Genomic DNA, 17,970 nt, shown 5'->3' on the forward strand with positions numbered 1-17,970 from the left:
TTTTAGTTTAAAAATTATAAAAGCTGAACAGCCTACAGTATTTTTACAGTCTTTATTTTACAGTTAAAGTATATGTTTATCATATAAAGTCTAATGTTACAACTAATCGTGGATCCCTTTAAACAATCTTACTGTATACGTTCTCCAGCATTCATCCGCTGCCAGAGGCTGGACTGTTACCATGGTGACGACAGCTTCCTGTTCCGGTGGTGTGAGGAGAGCCCGTCTCAAAAGAGGAGAGTGTGTACAGCACCATCAAGGGGACTCAGTTCAGCTGTGAGGGAGCTTCACAGCGAGTGTAGTGAGTAGGGCGAGCTTCAACTGCAAATTTCATTCTGCATTGCATCTGATCATCATCATCATCATCATCGTTTATTTATAAAGCACAATAAAAACCAAAGTGCTGTACAGGAGCAGAAAATAAAAACAATGAACAAAAAATAGTTAAAAATAAATGCACAGGTAATGTTTTCCTCCTTGCCTTTGTTTTAAACTAAACTTTTAACTAAAATGAGGCAGCACAAGCATGCAACACATAGAAATAAAAAGACTTGTTGGAAAAAATATATAAAAATAATTAAGCATAAACATGTAAGACCCACAAATGCATGTACAAGTAAAAGGAAAAACAATTAATATGTATTTTAAGAAAACTTAAATTATGTGTTCAAATACARAGAACTAACCTGGAAAAATAAATATGAAAGTCAATTAAAATATAAAACAGGAGACAAAGTTCTCATTTTTAAATTTAATTGGTGCATTTTAAGTGTATTTATTTAGTGGTTCATATAATTCTGCTTTTATTTCTAATTCTGTCAGTTTTGGTCCTCCGTGCTGCAGAAGCCTGATAATCATCTATTCYTTRATATCAGGTGTGTTGGAGCAGAGAAACAAGTAAAACATGCAGGGCTGCGGCCCTCAAGGACCAGGATTGCCCATGCCTGCCCTAGATAGATGGTGCCCTTAGCATCTGCCTATACTGCCTATGCCACGGGCCGAGCGTGCATGCAAATGATTTATTTGTGAAACGACAAAAACTCGAAGGAGATCATTTGTTTAAAAATGACATTAGCTTTGAATCAAATTTGCAAAAAAGCAATTGTTCAGACAAAAGAGTGGTGCAACGGATGGAAGCCGATCAGTTCTGCAGTGGATGGGGTCCCATCAGGACTCCCCTGGAGTTCTGTGATTGAGTTTCCTCTGAAGTACAAAATTTCCAGACCAAAACAAACTTTGTTCTTGATAGTTTGATCAGTTTTCTCAGTTGCTGCAGCGTAACAAGCTTTAAGGTCACAAACTGTTTTTTATCACCCACTGTCAAAGGCGAGAGGTGGAAATGTGAGAGGTGAAAACTCGGAAAGATGGCGAGCAATATGCATTCCTTTAAGAGGATGCTGAGCCTTTAGTTTTTATTGTTTCTTACTGTTTTGCAGCTTTTAATGTCATTTAAATTTGTTCTGTAGAAAGTACAGGAATCATCATCTGGGCAAGTGCACAAAAAAGGGAAGAATTTTAACATTTTGTAAGACTGAAATAGTGAGCGTATGAAACTGTCTAACCAGATTCTGAACTGTGAAAGATTTAAATTAGAAATTCCATTTTTCTGACTTTCTGAAATGATGAATAATAATTTTTGTCTTTGAATTCGGCTCCTGAGATTTTATGAGCCCGAGAGCATCCATCACAACCTGAAACAAGAACCTTTTGATGCCAGATGAAATGGCAAGTGAAAGGAAATCGTGTGAATGCAAATGTGAGGAGTCAATTAAAAATTCTATTACGCTAATTTCAACAGTAAATCCTAAACAATGTAAACTGGTCTATTAAAGACAAAAAGAAACATTTTAATTACGCCATGAAACAAAAACCTCTGGAGTTTTGTTTGATGTTTAATTTGAGGATRAGGAATAATGTAAGATGATTGCATCAGTAACAAAGACAAGCACGCACACAGAGATTATCAGGAGTTGATTATGAACCWGTGGTYCCCYACACAATCAAAGYCAGACACACAGCAGATGTCCCCGTTAGTCATCACCTCAGGTGTGAAAGGGGTTCGACTGGAGCAAGTTTATGAATGAAACTGCAAAGATTTTTTTCCCCTCCTTGCAAAGCACCAACAGCTTTCAGACGTTGATGTCGGTGTTTCCTTCAGCTCAAATGTACACACTTGTCCAGAAGGTGAGGATTGCATGAACTGAAGAAGCCTCCAGGAGCAGGTGGTGCTTCTCTTTAAAGTTAATTTCACATTTGGAGAGGAACTGAAATATCTGCCATCGTGTTAGATATTCACAATACCGACGCACACTGTGCAACGTCGTGCTGAAAGCCTTTGATTCACAAAATGACCACTGTTGATACCGCTCAGGACCGAGCGCTAAAACCCACCTGAGCACACGAGTAATGGTCTCTGTTATTTCCAAAATTGCTTTCATCGTTTCTTTTATCATGATGTGTCCTGTGAGAGATAAGTCGGAGTCTTGTGCTGTTTCCCTGAGACCTGCATCAAAATGGTCATCATGCTGATTAAATGAGGTTCTTACAGACAATAGGCTGCAAAGAATGTATTTTTTTAAGCAGACATACAAAACACAATGTCATCTTGTATTCAAGCAAAAAAAACAAACAAAAAAAAAACAAAACAGGTTTGCATCCCCAGTTTGGAAAAGAGAGGAGCATGTGTTCCACTTGCTCCATAGATCAGCTGCCTCTGGCCATAAGAAGCTAAAAATCAGTGGTGGGCAGCACTAATCTAAAAATTAGTTGCACTAACCCTAAAGCACTAATTTTAATATGTAGGCCCCCTTATTCTATAGCATTAACACACTTAAAAATTTAGCAAAAGCTAATTCTAAAACACTAAAATCCCAGCTGACCCATGAAACATTCCTCAGAGTCAACATGAGACAATATTTTCTGTGTGCAGATTATTAATATTTCATCTAGTGTAGCGGTTCCAAAAGCTGGGGTCAGGACCTCTTTGTGGGTCACAAAACATCAAGTGAGGGTCCCCAGAAGATTTCCAGACATCAGTTTAAATAAAAAAAAAAAATGCTAACGGAACATTTTCATCATGATTATTACAAATTTTATAAATAATGTCATAAATGAACAAAATTAGTATCAAAGTTACTAGGTTTGTTTATAGTTATTAGTCCCATGTTAAACAGAGTTATTAGTAAAGTTTGCTACGTAAACAATATCTGGGGTCACGAGTGTCTGCAGCTGTTGTTTTGTGGGTTGGTAGCAAAAAAAAGTTTGAAAACCACTGATCTAGTGGAGAAGTGACAACATGTGACCAACATGTCTGACAGCTTTCACCCTCAGCTGTTGATCAATAATATTTAAAGAACTCTATTAGTGATTATAAATTTAGCCCATAGATTTAGGAAGTGCTAATCCACTAATAAATTAAGAAATTAGCAAAAGCCCTAAATCACTAATCAGAAAATTAGTTTCCCTGTTACTGCTTACTGTTCCCTCCACTGCTAAAAATGAACTCATATCTATCTATGTATCCGTCTAAAAATCTGACTGCTTCACCCTGTTTGGTGCTTGAGCAAAGCCCAGTTATTGTGCCGGCTGTGGTAAGTCCAGGCACGGGCCGTCATGCTCGCAGTAAGCCTGGCTGAACAAACCTGCAGGAGACAGCACACGCTGAGGTGAAACCGAAACTGAGCTGCTGTCAAATTTAAAATCTGCTGTGTGGCAGTAATATAGATTTCTGACAGATGARGGAAAAGGCAACAAGACAACTGACAAGATAATTGCACGGAGTGTAAGGGAGGCCTGCCTTGGAGGCGAAACATATAGCAACGCAATGAAAACACCATCAGCTGGAATACCATTTCACATTTAATTCAGTCCTAAATTCACTGCAAAGTGTTTACTTTTTGCTGCCTTTCTCCTTTCTGCTGTATACTAACAATTCCCAAATAGAAAATTACTTTAGGTCACTCTTTATTTTGATTTTAATGACAAGATAATCATTTTTAATATAAAGATTATAAACATGACTTCAAGTAAAACAAAATCCACATTTTTTTCAGTTATTCTCTTCCCAGCTGTCTATATCTGGGGAAAAATGGGTTGTTAGTCCTGAACTATTTTTCAGTGAGGCTGATTTGTGAAAGGGGGTGAAACATAAGGAGATACAAATAGTCCACACTGCAAAAACTGTCCATCTAACCAAATTTTAAAATCTTATACCCAGCCAAAAAGTCTTTTTGATCTTGTTTTGAGACTGATTTACTGAACAAGAACTGATTGTGTAAGAATAATAATCTTGTTTTCAGAATGTGTAAGATTATTTGTCTTGTTAGTCTGAAAATTTGGCTCAAATTAAGTCAAAATTTCTGCCAATGGAGTAAGAAAATTTTACTTGGTAAGATTCTTGAAATAAGAAAAAATTGAGCCAAATCAAGTATTTCAAGAATCTTACCAAGTAAAATTTTCTTACTCCATTGGCAGAAATATTTTACTTAATTTGAGTCAGATTTTCAGACTAACAAGATAAATAATCTTACACATTCTGAAAACAAGGTTATTATTCTTACACAATCAGTTCTTATTTAGTAAATCAGTCTCAAAACAAGATCAAAAAGACTTTTGGGCTGATATAAGATTTTAAAACTTGGTTAGATGGACAGTTTTTGCAGTGCACTCCGTCGTCTATCTTTAATAGCTGCTGAGGTTTTAAATTATACATTCAACATTTTACTGTACGTACTTTAAAATCAACAATCCTCCAGATTAATGCATTCTTCCATACATCCTCATCTGTAATTTGGATTTAGAGACTAAATACTATCATTACATGTTAAAGTCGTGTTCTGACCATATGTCAAAAAATGTTCTTTTAACTTTTTCCTGTAAAGTTTGAGTATTTTTTGTTAAAACATCTTACAGGAAACTCAAGGCCACAGACTGATTTTATTTGTTTTTATTTATTTCATTTCATTCATAAAAAACATCAAAAAGTCCATGAAAAAAACTGAAATCTATAATTGAGTGAAAAGGGTGCTGACAGAACAAAACCTTAGATTTTGAGTGTTATGATAAACATTTGTTAAAGAAATAAACCAATGAAAAAATCACTGTGAAAACAAAAGCTCTGCAGCACTTACAAGGTTCTTAAAGAAAAAAAACAAACAATGGCTCAGCTTTTGAATGAATATAATGACTCAGATTACAAAGAGACATTTTCTCATTAAAAAATATCAATCAGCAACGATGCTGCAGTTGACAAATGTTTCCCACTGTTACCAAAACGAGTAATCTAATTATAAGCTGAGCTTTATAACTTGGTCAATGCAGCTGCTATTGTAGCCCAGATAAAATAAATTACCTGTAGAAAAATCAATTAAAGAAAAAAAAATCAGAATTTTTAAAATCCAATCAGCAAAATAAATTCAGCATTATTGACCCGCAGTTGCTGTCGCTGCARTTTTGAGCATCTTTTTCTTATTTCTAAGAAAAAGTGGAAGCTCTGGGTGCCTGAATCTGTGCTGAGTAAATAAAAAATAAAACGTTTCCTATAAGGCTAATGATATATAGGAGCACAACCACAAACTATTCCACCAAGAATAAATTCCAATTAAAAGTTGGCAGCGAAAAGAATCAAAGGTGTGCAGGATCCTGACCACAAACCAATTCCACGTAAATATGATTAATGAAGGGAAAAGCCTTGGTGGAAATATGAACGTCTTTGTTCTACATGAAACAACAATAAAACCATAAAACAACAAGAAAAAGAAGACTCTAATATTAAAGCTTTTGTAATGTTGCTGCATTACTTTTTCGATGTCTGCCGCCACCTCGTTTTTGTTTTTCCAGCGCTCTCCCAGACGTCAGCTGCAGGCACAAACCGCCACTTGAAGGGGTCTTCCTCGTGTCTTACTTCCTGATGAGTTTATTCCACACAGAATTATTAGGGTTCAAATGTTAATGTGCACATTAAGAGGCTTTCACAAAAACAACGCCAGGCTCAAATTATGTGTCACCAGAGCAGCATTTCCTTGTAGATTTGGAGGAAAATACACATTTGCAATATGTTTTATCTTCTTTTGACACCTTGAAAAGAAGCCATTCAGGAGAAAAAAAAAATAAAAATTAAAAATGAAGCAAAGCAATTTCTGTGTGGGGATTCACGATCTAGCYGGAAGCAGATATTTCAAAGAGAGTGCAGAGCAATTATCAAAGAAAAATGAAGAGGGTCAAAGTTCAGAGTAATAAAAATGAGACTGCCAGTAGTACTGACTCACAATAGGCTGCTAGTGTTGATTCAGTGCTTGTTTTTCTTTTTTTTTCTGTATTCAAAACTATCATCATGAGTCAAAGTAAACGCATGCAAAAATTACCTAAAAAAATCTTATTTGTCATGTGTTGGTAATGTCATTGCTTGCCAAATTACAACAAACGCAACACTGAGCTTTTTTTAAAGAAGGGAAGGAGGATTCACTTTTTTTTTGAAAGCTCAAGTCATGTAATGTTTTCAGCTGGAAAATACATTTTTTTATTTATTTTTTATTTTTTGGAAAAGTCTGTGTTGGTGGAGAGTGCAATTTTCTGTGCAGCCATCTGTTGTGGCAGCAACATCAGATTAAAAAACTAAAAGATAGAAACAAGCAGATAAAGAAGGTTTGTTCTGAGCTGGGGACCACTTTGCTGCTCTGGAGCTGATGGCACAGAGAAGAATGTTTCGCTGTAGTAACTGAACATGTTGCCATGGTGTTTACGATATTTTGCATGCATTTGTTTTTAAAGCAACCCAGTATGGGGGAAAAACACATTTCATCAGCTTTGAAATGTTTTAATTTACCGTTTTATGTGAGGGTTAAGATGACTCCTCCTGAGACTTCATCAGTCTGACAGCTTATTTTAAATGAATGATACACAAGAACCTCGACCTTCCAAACTCTTAAGGCTGTTTATGTTCCACTGGTGGTGCTTTGAATGGGAATTGAGTTGAAATGAAATGCTATTTTATATTTTAATAATACATTGCTGCCTTAGGTGCTTGAATTTGTGTACTAAAACAAGTTTTAGACTCATATCTCTGTCAACAACTTTGTAATAACTTATAAAGCTCTTGTTTTAAATTGATAATACTTTTTGTAACCATTTGATTTGTCAAATGATTGAACGTTTTCTCGCATAACTTTCTAACTTTCKTGCACAGTGACTCAGTCAAAACCACAAAACAGAACTTAGGCTGAATAAATGAAATAAAACCTGTTTATGTTAAAATTTAAATAAATAACCAGGGTGAACAATTTGTGTTACATAGAATTATGTGTGACAACGTAATAGATGTAAGTAGATAAAACTAGCAAAGCTTGCTTTTAGAACAGGGCTATTCAACTGGCGGCCCACGGGCCACACCCAGCCAGTGAGTAGCTGTGTTTCCATTGACCATGAAAATGCGCAAATTAGAATTTCAAAAATAAATTTGCTCAATGGAAACATGTCAATTTTGAAAAAAAAGTTTTTTGACTAAATGATTTTGCGCTAGGAAGAGGTTTTTTTTTGGCCGTATCGAAATAGGTGTATTTRGTAAAACTGCAATGGAAACAATTTTTTTCGCATCATGGAAGTCACGTGATCAAGAACTGGTTGTTTCTACTGGCAAAAAAGACAAATAAAAAGAAGATAACAGGAAGTAAAAGTAGCAGTAAAATCACCGAAGTAGTAAAAGAAAGTATTAAACTCATCGACTACATTTTGCCAAAAATGCAGCATACTCAAAGTATGAGGGGCTRGTCGCTTGAAAGCCTCGATAAGATGCCAACGTTTCCTCTGATGGCTGATGATGAGCGCTAGTGTTGTGGTAGCAATATGCTATGTGTTTACATCCATCGCCGCCATGTTTGCAATGACTTATCGCGAGAACAAGCGTATTCACGCATGATTCATAACATTTCTTACTTAATGGAAACACTGCATTTGCGAAACTTGTGTTTTTCGACATTTACAGATTGTCAACAAAGTTTTGCGCACATTTGCAATGGAAACACTTCTGTCCGAACCAGCAATAGGCCCCCAACTAAAAAAAACAAACAAACAAAAAAAAAAAAGAAAATAATGTAGATTTTTTTCTTAGTTAAATATAACATCAATTTTAAATAAACTGATATCTTTAAATTTGGATTAAATGCAACAAAATAAACAAATTGTAAAGGTAAACGATGATACTTATTTGTTTTTTACATGATGCAGTGTTGCCTCCCCACCCCCACCCACCCACAAACTGTGGCCCGCCATGTTTCTCAGCATCTCCAACAAAATGCTATAATTATGCAATTTCAAAATGAATGCTGTTTATAAACCTCTAAAGCTAAAATCCATGTTTATGAAATGTGATAAATTACATTTTTCCTTTTTATGGTGAACATGAAAGCAGTGAAGCCTCTCAAGTACTATTACTCCTATGTTCTCAGGGCTTACGATTACACACAGGGTGTCAGAATAAGAAAAAAAAAACACATTCAGTCGTCTACAGTGATGCCACAAGGGAGACATTTTGTTTGCCAGTCCTTTACGGTGCCAGTGATGTGTGCGTCAACGTAAATGAACGTGTCAGGCAATGATAAGGAACCATACGTATAAATGAATGTGCAGATTGGTTAAGGTAGAGAGCTGCATAATTAATGCTCTGCTAAATCCTACCAAAAGCTGCACGCACAGTTTGGAGCCGGTCTCTGGTGGAGACTTCACTTAATGAGGGTGTTTTTCTTTTTCTTTTTTTCTTCCTTCTCTTTTAATGCAACACTTAAATCCTGCGTGTGTGTGAGTAAGCATGTTTCGTTTTAACTTAAATCAACTCACTTGACTCGTAAATGTGCACCACTTAAAGCTCTGTCTGCGTAGAGAGTATTTTGTCTGTGTTTCTCAGTCATCCGTCTCACACGCAGAAAAAGATAAGCTCCCYTTTTAATCAATCTGGCTGTCTGCAGGCGGTGTAAAGACACGTTTCACTTATGTTTTACACAAGGAAACATGACCTGCAGGGCTTCTATAAGCTCCACACTTTTTTTTGGCTATATTGCTGCAGCGACTGACTCCTGCAGTCTGACTGCTTTCAAAACAGATATGAAACTCAGCACTGTTCCTAAACACACACACAAAGACAAAATTTCATAGTTTGATAAATACATGTGAACAAGTCATATACTGTATTTATTTTACGATCTCATGTGTAATACGACCCCCTCTTTTTTTTAGCTTAAAAAGCATAAAAAATTTAATCCTCAAGCTACCTCCAATTTCATACAGACCAAGATTTTTCAGCCTTTGCAGTCTTTATACATATCAGTAAAATGATCATTGGACTGTTCATTTTATTTTAACAACATAAGTACTAAAAGGTATTTTGACAACAAATATATATCAACAAGCTAAGATTTTGAGCATCATAGAAATTCCGGCATTTTACACACAGTCCACCAGGAGGRGCCAACACAAAAGTCAGAGACTTCACATGAGATTTGGGCCATCTTGTTGGGGAAAAGCAGATTACTTCCAACTCGCGAGTGCCCCCTCTGGTGGGAAAACGTTTTTTCAGGGATACAAACTTTTTCAGAACACCGGTAGATGGCAGCCATTACAGACGAATGTGTTTGTTGTTGTTCCAGCAGCAGCCCAGTCACACGCTAATGTCATTAGCTCGTTATCTTTACTAAGGTGCAGGACTACTTTTTTTAAAAAAAATTTCACATCATGTTGCCTGCCTGGATATGTTACTATCTCGCTCTGAAGCACGGAGGAGTGTCACAGGTAAGCTCGTTTCAACTGCTTTTTACATCGTGGTCTCATTTCCGGACTCAGGCATTTAGCCGATTTTTCAGTTAAAATACATAAGTAAAAATATTTATCCGAGTATAGTACTACCCCCCAACTTTATGGATGATTTTCTGGATTTAATTTTATGTATTATACTTGAATAAACACGGTAAAATGTATTCACCTTCACAGCAAAACACTCTGTCAAACTTATCTTTCAAATAAGTTAGCATAAAATGTCTTTAGCCATAAAAAACATACCTCGAATCACAAACACATGATTTGCATTTTGCTTTGAAAGAAAACAAGGTCACTACTTGTTTCACATACAGCCAAAATATAAAAGACTAGAGTCTTAACTGTCAGGAGACACGTTTTAATATGTGATCGGATCGCCCACTGTGGTGGTTTAATGCACTTGCCAGCCCCAGTGACATTTTACATTGCTCTCATCTTATGCATGCAATGAACCGTGGGAGCGTCAAATGAGGAGAGTTAAATGATGCACATCAATTACAGCCTGCAGGTATTAGCTGATCATAAACAGTGCCGAAGAATTGAGCTATAAGTAAACAAAGGGGAGTTTACAGAAGAAGTTCTGCATGACAAACGCTTTAAGTCTGCAGGAGGACTTTGGTGCATTCATATTAGACCTGCACAGCAAACCTGACTGAGGAAACAAGCAGGTAATCTGTTTTTTATCTTAATTATTATTATAATTTTTGAATTTATTACAACAGTTGGCTTCTTTTGATTGGGACGCCTGTTTTGTTTTTAAGTGGACCTCTTCCTATGAATAAGCTAAATGTAGTTTTTGGTACATTACCAGTGTAAATATTTAAAACATGAACCTCTGAAATAAAGCTCATAATAATGCAGGTGTAATTAACATGATGCATTAAGGAAACTGTGGAGCTGCTTCAGCTTCAGTGTCATGACAAATYCAGACATTATTTGGTGGAATCTATTATTGTAAATAATTGAGTGTTTGAGAATAATGCAGAGATAATGGTATGTTTAAAGTGCCTGCATGAAGTGAAAAGTGCTGAACATAAAGYCAAAAATAAAGCACACTACCACATTATCCCATCATTAGCTCTGCAGGAAGTCTCACATATTAAATAGGTGTTAAGGGACTGAACTAAGAATGCTGTTTCTATAAAGCCTTGCCAGATAGTAGACAAACATGATTTCAGGTTGAAATTCTGACAATACATATGTGATGCATGTATCGAACATGCATCTTATGCGTGCTTATGGAAGCTGAGCTATAGATTCGCCTTGAGCTGAAAGATCAGCTTACTTCAGCACACAGCCGCCTGGTGGAGGCTAAGGGTGGAGGGGTGGGGGCAGTGGTTCAGGAGGCTCTGTACAATCTGAAGTCTGTCGGTATAAAACAGTGCTTGAAGTCCTCTGCGCTTCAGCTGGGAAGAAGACGCTTTGAAGCGGGTCAGCACACACCTCAGGGTGGGGGTGGGGGGATTGTTGTTCGGTGAAAAACTAACAGTTCTGGATTCAGCAGCGATGACACACACTCCCCTACTGGCATGGTTTTAAATAACTAAATAACACACGGGAACCACTGGCGGACCTGACATCAGCATACTGGTCCAAGCAGGCATGAGGCGGGGATACCTGTAGACGTGACGCACGATTCAGATTGGGCTCAGCAGCAAACTGGGAGGATTCRCACACAAACAAATATGTGTTGTGATTTTTGATTTTATTAATTTTTTTTTAATTTTTAGGAAGCATGCTCAGAGTTTAAAATAAATCTTTACTTCTGGGTTTGTATTTACACTCTACGGAGCCCGCAAGGGGACATGGGGGATTTTTTTTCATTTTGTGTTCCCACGCAAAAGTATTGCATTACCTCGCAATACCTTTTGCACTCCCTCGCAAGTCGTTAAAGGGATCCCCGATTAGTTGTAACATTAGACTTTATTTGATAAACATGAATTTTAACTGTAAAATAAAGACTGTAAATACTGTAGGATGTTCAGTTTTTATCGTTTTTAAGCTAAAAGTTTAAAAATATATTACACGGARGGGGCCATTTTATTTACACGCAAAGCATTCTGGGTAAATGATGACATCAACTAGGTCATCGGTGCGAGGCTGCTAGCGAGCTATATCCACCCTGAAGGTTAATCTTGGACAATATCTGATGATCGACTCTTTTAAATGAAACCAGAGAGCGTTGACAGACAGGAGAAGGTAGAAATGACTCAGCCTGGAACTGAAAATATGGATGGAGGACAACAGAGCTGCTTCATGGAAGAAGAACCTCAGCTTAGCCTGTTAGCTTCAGCATTAGCCCCGACGCTATCACCATATATATGTATTAGCTCAGTGCTACATATTCTCCTCTCGTCACTGAGGTCCTCCATCCACATGACAGAGAGGGGAACACAAAAATGACTCAGCCTGCAACTGAAAACATGGATGGAGGACCTCAGATTAGCTTGTTTGTCGCGTTAGCACCAAGCTAATACAAAAGGCAATATAGCGTCAGCACTAGCACAAAGGCTAACAGGCAAAGCTGAGGTTCTTCTTCCATGAAGCAGCTCTGTTGTCCATATTTTCAGTTGTGGACTGAATCGTTTCTACCTTCTCCTCTCTGTCAACGCTCTCTGATTTAATTTAAAACCGTCAGTTGTCAGATAATGTCCAAGATTAACCTTCAGGGTGGATATAGTTCGCTTACGTCGAGGACCTATCCACATCATCATTTACCCAGAATGCTTTGCGTGTAAATAAAATGGCTCCGTCCGTGTTAAAATATATATTTTTAAAATTTACAAAACTAAACAGCCCACAGTGTTTTCACAGTCTTTATTTTACAGTTAAAATATATTTTTATCAAATAAAGTCTAATGTTACAACTGATCAGGGATCCTTTTGTGCCTTTTGGTTTATTAACAAACTCACATGTTCACCATTAGCGAGTTAGCCTACTGCTTAATTCAGCTTTAGAATGAATATATCACAKAACCACGCATGGACGTATGTCATATGCCGATATTTAAACACATTGCAGCCACGCAACATCAAAGTCATTTTCACGAAGTTGTGGCGAGACATCCGGTTTTTGTTAACCAGATATTTCAAAATAAAAGTCTGATTGAATTCAGTTCACGTACAAATCAAACTTTTGCGTGGGAATGCAAAAGTATTGCGAGGGAACGCAAAAGAAAAAAATCCCCCCATGTCCCCTCGCTGGCTCCGTAATACCGTGAAGGACAAGTGCCTCCTAGCTGCAGAACAATTTAAAGTCCCYCCCCTTCACATAAACAAATAGGGATTGGAAAAAAATGTTTTTGTTGATCCACTTTTTTATTACCCTTTTATTTAACCAAGAAAATCCCATTGAGATCTCTTTTACATGGACGGCCTGGGCCTGAAGGCAACCTATTGTACATGGGTTTTGATCTTTGGGGGAAACCGGAGAAAACCCACTCAAGCATACTTCAGAAAGACCCCAGATCCTCAAACCCAGGACCTTCTTGCTGTGAGGCACCAGTGCTAACCACTGGTCCACCTCAGTCACAGTCCATGTGCAGAATCTGTCTCTAAAAATACAAGCACCCACAAATCTGACAGTTTGGTTTCAAACTTGAGCAGAGGGAAAAGATGGAGTTACTTCCATCCATTTTTATTAATGTTAGTAGTTAACACGAGGCCCACCTGGCCAAAAGTAGAATTTTTTTTATTTTTAAGTCACAAAAAGTCAAACTGTTTTGTATGTCATTAACATATAATGAAGTTCCCCTAAAAAGAACATTTGCATAAAACTTTCAATTTTTGAACTACCAAAGTTGGACGATCCACTAAGCAAAATAATTAATTTTTTTTATTCATCTGGTTTGACAAAGTTGTAGCAGCTGAAAGAGTCATCAAACCTCTGCTGACAACAAAGTGCAAAAAGCTCAGAGGAAGAAATACATCACTGCGTGTCTGTGCACAGTGTTCGCCAGCAGCAATTAAACATAAAGAGACAAGAGAAATGACGGCTCGAACAAACACAGGAAAGAGACTTGAATAAATGCAACAGCTGCAGTTGCATTTATTTTCTGTCTCAGATACTTTTCAAAATTTTACAGATTTAAAAATGGACAAGTGAAGGAACACAAATCTCTCAGGATCAGGGTGTTTGCAAATAGTTTGATTGACCTGCTGCWTATCTTGTTTCTTTTGAAAAAGTTATGTCACAATGTGATGTTAATTTTTTAATGCTTTCATTTAGAAATTAACAAAAGAGTGTTATTTTCTTTTTRGACTATATTGATTAAAAACCAGTGGATTGGTGAGGCGAGGACAAATTACAGCCAAATCTTTGAGAGTTACTGTATTTAAGAGCTGATTGACTTGTTCAGGGTGTACTTCTCTTGCACAGACCCTTAAAGAAACAAATCTGGTATGGATGGATAGATTCATTTAGGAGAGAAAAAAAACCAACAACTTTATTTTAACAAAAACTTTGATGGTGGTAAATGGAGGCCCAATGACCATACAGTACATCAAGAAAAAATAAAACTAAACTAGGCAAAATTCCCCTGGCCTGCTGCAGCTGCAGACCACATGATCTGTCCCTTAATTTTCTAATTACCCACCGTCTCCCACTCAGCTCTGCTCCCAGCGCAGCCCTCTTGCGTGCAACAGACAAGGCTGCAGCTCTCGCTAAAGATACTCTGAGAGATTTGCATCTTTTTTCATGTCAAATATCCTCTGTTCTTTAGATTCTTTGCTAAAATCGAAAAAAAAAGATCCCAAATAAAAAAATGTCAGTCTTTCAGAACTTTTTGCCTGCTTTGCAAATCTATGAGCCTCATTAACTTAACGTTTGTTTTCTGCACACAATTATGTGAAGTGTGGAGGCAAATATTACTGTAAAAATCAAACGGATTATGTCTTCAGCCTTTGCTGTTAAAGCACAGAGGTTTAAGGTTGGTAATCATTTTTTCATGTTTGTGTTAACAATTCAGAAGCTTCTCCTCTCCTGTACTGAATTACACTGAATACCAGGGGCAGGCCAGAAATGAAAAAATTATTTTTTAGTATTTTTCAAACCCAGGTGCATTTCTGTTGGACTGACCTTCAAATTATAAATACATACTGAATGAATCAAACAAATTTCTTTCAGTTTTTACCAAAGATTCTTAACAAACTAACAAGTTGACTTGTTTCAAACTAAGCAAACGCAAACAAATTTATTTTTTTTTCTTGATAACCAATATAATATGAAGACTATTTAGTACCTTTTTAGAGACATTAACATGTCAGTTTTTATGATGGAGTATTAGGGCCACACAACATTTAATTTTTTTATTATGAGAAAAATGTAACGACACGAGATTAAAGTTGAAATATTACAATTAAAGTTGTGATATTATGAGAATAAAGTCATTATATTATGAGATTAAAGTTGAGATCACGACAAAAAAAGTCAATTTTACATCCATTTTCAGTTCCTTTATGTTTTACTATTTTCATCATCATTTTCCTCCCGTTGTGGACAGCCATGCATGGTTTTGTCCGTGATGACGTTTGGGTCACTGTTAATGCTTTCATCCAAATTATGTGATTACTAAATCTGACAATGCAGCCATTAATCACAATACAGCTTCCGTTTATCAGATAGTCATTTGCACAATCATTACAACGTCCTGCTACTGATACTTTGATTTTTATGTGCTAAAATATTAGGTGTTTTTTAAACTGAAAGCAAAGAACTTTCCTCATTTTAATGCTGCAGTTAAACTGCTTTTTTATGTAAAGGTTCTCATAATATAATGACTTTATTCTTGTAGTGTTACAACTTTYATGTTGTAATAGTATTACATCATTTTCGCAATAAAAAAAATCTCAAGCATGTTGTGCGGCCCTAATACTTCATTAGTTTACTGACAGACAAAAAAACGAATCTGTGGTGTCATCATCTTACATGTTTTTCCTTTTGCTTCTGTACCTTTATGTAAAGTCATAAAAAGAGAACCAGAACTTTTACTTACAATTAAAAAGCTATAACTGTTGTGTTATTATGCATGAAATGATCGGAAAATAATTCTTCAATTAAAAACAAATAATCTAACTAATAACCAGGCTCTGCAACAGCATTAGGGAAAATGTAGACAAATGTCATTTTATTCCTTTAAAGCYTATTCTAATCAGAACACTGCTTATATCTGTACCCCTTTCTTATTACAGATGGGCTACAATAAAAGCAAATTTATTTTCAGCTTAAAAACTGAGTTTATCAATCATTTAGGTTTGTTTTGCTGAAACAGTTTTTTTTTCTATTCCAAAGCACAGGGTACGTTTTCAGTTAAATCATTCCCCCTGTGCTAAATTACCAGATTAGATGGTTAGAGAGAAACCCAGCAGAGTGTTGATGATCGGGGATGAATCCTGCAGCTTTCTCTCTCCTCCTTCAGGAAGTAATTTGAGGCAGAAAAGAGTCGGAATGACGCAGCAAAGAAGAGGCAACAGTGGGAAAGCCAAGGCAATTTAGCAGTGTGGGCCATGTTTTCAATCATTAAACARGAACATCAGTTATTTATAAGGCAGCCCTATTGTAAGTCATGTATGAAAACACCCCTCTTAGCTAATCAAATTTTGTTCCTATTTGTGAATGTTCCTCAGAGGGGTAGCTAAATAGTTCTAACACATACTTTTAGAGTGAAGTCATTTCTCTTTCTGAAGCTTTTTTGGCAAAAGAAAAAAAAGCTAATTCTGCTAAAAACTTTTGGCATTCAGCAAACTGATGAACTGGCTAGTTTGCTTTAAATTTTGGTCTGTCCAGCTGACTACATCACCACATTCCAAGTTTTGAGACTTTACATGAAGTGAAAGGTGATCTGATTTCCAAAAGTCTGTAAAAAAAAACTTAAAAGAGAAGAAAAACTGTAGTAAACTATTGGACTGAAACTTTATATAATTTGCCGACTTTTTTGCTGTCCATCATTTTCACTGACAGGGAAAAGACAAATCCCATAATCTATTTTTACCCATCACCTTCAGTTTTAAATTGATAAACATCCAATAACATTTGTTTTTATTCATTTTAATTAGTATCCAGTCTGAACAAGCTCCACGGATAATCCACATCAACCCGATGTATACATGTAACTTTTTCTCTGCAGTAACAAAAACACTGACTGTAGCCATGTTTCCATCCAATGTCAATGCAAAATTTGAGCCTTATTTTTTTAAAATGTTGAAAAAAAAAACTGCGAGTCAGATGTGTTTCCATCTACTAGCTTGGAGTGAACTAACCAAGCTACACAAAGTGTAATCACGTCAGACATTGACGTTGCACATGGCTTTAGTAAAAGGGAAGTAAAGTTGCAAACTCGCAGGGACTACACATCTTAGGACAATAGAGAGAAGTTATCAGGAACGTGTTGCTACTATCAGGAAAGTTATAATTATTCTGTCATATTAACTAGTAATGAGAATGTTGCATGGTGTCTGGAGACGTAGAAAAAGAAATGCAATTCTCTTCACGTTTATGGGAATATCCAGGAAGACGCAGACAYCGGGAGAAGGGTCCAGCTGTAGCAACAGCCCGAAGAATTGTTGAACAGCGGGAACAGCTGATCAYTCATGTGAGGTACATGTTCGTTATGTCAGAACTTATTCAGCAAATGTATTTCTATCTCCCCTTTTGTGCGTTAACTTTAAAAAAAAAAAATCCCAAAACCACCTCAAGCGAGCCATTTTTTTCAAATTCACAATTTCTAAAGTGGTATTTCAAAATGTGCATTAAAAACATTGACAGAAACACTGCTTGTGATCTCAGTGACTATGGACAATGAAATTAAATGACTGCACCTCAAATATGAGCAGATCACCWGCTGTAGTTTGAATGCACAGTCTCACACYGTCCTCCTGGTCCACGTGGACCTGAATTGTGCACTCGCTTAATAATCATGTCTCAAGGGAGCTCACTGAAGTGGTTATTGTCATGAGGTTTAAGACTTTTGCTCCAGACAACTTCTCTTGTTGTTCTGAAGGCTGAATATTTGTTCTGCTGCCACACTTTTTGTTTTTATAAATTTCACATTTTGTCAACATCATCGTTGTTACTGGGCTTTTTAAAGAAACTTCAGACACTCAGCTGGTGAAACCTTTTTCCAAGTGAAACAAACAAACATGGTCATGCATCAGGTGAGAAATGTGCTAACC

General features: G+C 36.6%; 1 long non-coding RNA gene across 1 annotated transcript in view; it reads left to right on the forward strand.

The window, feature by feature from the left end:
• The window catches only part of LOC106527229 (uncharacterized), a 71,807-nt gene that overhangs the window by 31,960 nt on the left and 21,877 nt on the right, over positions 1-17,970 (forward strand). The gene's annotated exons all lie outside the window — the stretch shown is intronic.

The sequence above is a fragment of the Austrofundulus limnaeus genome, unplaced genomic scaffold, assembly GCF_001266775.1.
Source record: "Austrofundulus limnaeus strain Quisiro unplaced genomic scaffold, Austrofundulus_limnaeus-1.0 Scaffold4, whole genome shotgun sequence".
NCBI lineage: Eukaryota > Metazoa > Chordata > Actinopteri > Cyprinodontiformes > Rivulidae > Austrofundulus > Austrofundulus limnaeus.